Raw genomic sequence first — 3,206 nt, 5'->3', positions numbered from 1 at the left:
GTGGCCTAAGAATGTTACAGAAGTAGCAATAAGCTTGTAGACTTGAAGTAGCCATTCTCAGTGGTAATCAGTATTTATGAATGATTAATGGCTTGTAATTCTCTTCTCACCTACAAATCATGGCACAATTCTTGTGAGGCTTGGGAAGGAGAAGCTTTATTTTATTCACTGGGTGGTCAGTCTATGCCACAGGATAGAAAATAACGTGAGTGCAGCCAAGCTTAAAAGGCATATAAGTGACACCTAGGGAAGAGACTTGTGCAATATTCAAAGTTGCACACAGATAATACACCAGACTCAACTAGTACAGTGTTTACTTGTAGCAAGAGGGGAAAGAGAGTGTACACAAGATCCAATCCCTTGCAACGCATTGGTCCTCCATGGCCAGCAGATCCATTCTACAGCCATGATAGGCAGCATTCTTTTTATGCAACTAAAACGTTTCTGAAAAGTCAAGGATATTTAGAACCCATCTGAGGTGCAGAGATTTCAGGTTAAAGGAAATCTATGCAAAATAATTTGTCAAATGAAGCATTCTGAGGTAAACAGCTATCCTCTAATGGATAAACTTCTTATGAAATCATTGTGGGAACACAAATTTATTAATATACTATAATGCTGAAGGAGCATTGGCAAGACAAAGACTGCAATGTAAGAAAGGAAAAGAAGAAGGCAAAGAGTCAAAAGAAATAGGACACACGGATTTAGCAATTTAAGAATGGGGACAGGGGAAGGGAAGAATCTCACCTTCAGAAAGTAAACCCAGCTAAGACTGATTGTCAAGGAATTTTGGAAATCATCTGAGGTGAAAGTGAACAACTAAGGAAGCAATTTAAGAAAGAGAAAAAAGCCTCTCATGTAGTCTAACCAAGTGGAAAGTATACGTATGAAAGACTTCCTCTCCCACTTTGTCCATGCAGTAGCAAAGGCATTCATGAAGTTAACTAAAGTATCAATTTTTAAGTTCTAAAGTTCCTTCAACTAAAGAATAAATAGCATGACAAAGGTTGTACATTTTTAAAGTTCTATGCCAACCCCTGGATTAAACAAACTAAACAAGTATTGATATAATTTTCCTGCAAGCCTTTACTTTTCGGAGTTTAAACATGTTAGCATATATGGTAAATCTTCAACAGAAAGATGCAGTGTTTCCCAAATTTAAGTCACTGAAATTTTTGCTAAAATTATTTCCAGGGATTAAAGATAAGAGCATCACAAATTACCAAAAGTGGTATTAAAATACAAATAAAAATGATACGGAAAAAAAGACACTAGGAGACAGGAAATAATTAAGTACAAATATCTGATTAAAGTTGATTTGAAATATTAAGATTTTGAGTACTTATGTGGAACTGGACACATGGCTAGTGTAGAATAATGGCTGCTCTTGACAAGGTTATGGAGAGGAGAGGAAAGATGTTGTGTGCCAACTGGGAAAAGCAATGGGCTTTATTTCTGCTAAAGGTACCAAAGCGTTAAGAAATACGTAGACAAATGAAGTGTATATGCCTGTTTGACATCCTTCAGATTAAATTTGGATTAAGGTATATGGTCACAAGCTTCAATAGATTTGAGCAAGAAAAACAAACTAAAACTAGAAAAGGTCTAAATCCCAAGACTTACCAAACTATTACAGTCTTCTTAGCATATCCCAAATAGCAAATACTTTATAATGCGTTCTTCACTGTTTATATGCATTGTTGTTTCATGCACCTAAAGGTGTCAGTACCATAGTATATAAGTTTGGCTATGAAGGCCTCAAACTTTTCAATTACCATTTTAGACAGGGTCCTTTTTTTTTTCTTTTTCACTGTTGTGGCCTCTCCCGTTGCGGAGCACAGGCTCCGTAAGCGCAGGCTCAGCGGCCATGGCTCACGGGCCCAGCCACTCCGCGGTATGTGGGATCTTCCCGGATCAAGGCACAAACCCGTGTCCCCTGCATCGGCAGGCGGACTCTCAACCACTGCGCCACCAGGGAAGCCCTGACAGGGTCCTATTTTAATGAACATACAACCAATGTGATTTGTGGTCTTAGGCCAGACTCTTTACTTAAAACCAGGTTTTTTAAGTCAGGTTTTGACTTAAATACCTGAGTGGAAATTTGAGGAGAAAAGATGATGAGTTGATGGGTTCAATTTTTACCATGAGGGAGATTTTCAGTAAGCAGTTAAATATTCACATCTGAAGTTCAAAAATAAGATGGGCTAAAAATAAATATTTGGGGTTCATTAACAAATGATGGAAACTGAAGCCAAGGAAGTACTGAAGATCATTCAGATGGGCTGTTCAGATGGACAATATAAAGTGATATGAGAAAAAGCCTAGGGAAAAAAAAAAACACCTTGAAGGAAATAAACCTCATTATTTAATGCTTAGCCAGAGAAAAACAAGAATTCCTTATAGAATGACTACTTAACAAAGCCTATTTTATATGAAACTATATCATATTATTGCCTTTCATTTTGAGTTCATTTTCTCTTTGCAAATCACACACACACAGACGTACACACCTAAATGCAGATTTCATAATTGTGGTTTAGGTACAATAATATTACAAAAGCAACAAATGTTTGTGAAATTTTTACTATGTAGCAGATACTAGGCTAAGTTTTTATATAAATTAACTCACTTAATCTTCATAATTAATCTTCATAATGGCCTGCTCTACCTATCTGTGGCCATGTGATAAACTAACCTAAAACTTGGTGTTTTACAATGGCCAATTATTATATTTCATGATTAATGAAATCAGGTCAAGAAATCAGATACGGTTAGAATGGGTGATACTTTTACTCCACATGGAGTCAGCTGAGGTCACTAGACGATATTCAGCTGGTGGATCTAACATAATTAGCAAAACTATAAAATTTTTGGTAATTTGAAAGATATAGAGTAAATATGTAAAATACTTTTATGCGCAGAGCACTCATAGATTTAGCAGAGGATACAAGATTTATCAACATATAGCCCTCAAAAAGTTTATATTTTAGTGAAGTCAATGAGGGCAATAACCTTAGTACAAAATCATTATTACATATTAGGAATCAAGTTCCATGGAATAGCTATGGCACTTCAGAGGTGAAAAATAGTCTGATTTGCACTGATCCTATATGTAATGTGCTCTCTGCCATGACAATCTTTCCAATCTACCATGCAGTTACACAACCACCTTTCAAGGATCAACTCAGATGTCACATCCTCCTGAA

The sequence above is a fragment of the Neophocaena asiaeorientalis genome, unplaced genomic scaffold, assembly GCF_003031525.2.
Source record: "Neophocaena asiaeorientalis asiaeorientalis breed wild unplaced genomic scaffold, Neophocaena_asiaeorientalis_V1.1 scaffold359, whole genome shotgun sequence".
NCBI lineage: Eukaryota > Metazoa > Chordata > Mammalia > Artiodactyla > Phocoenidae > Neophocaena > Neophocaena asiaeorientalis.
Note: the sequence above shows the minus strand (reverse complement) of the source record.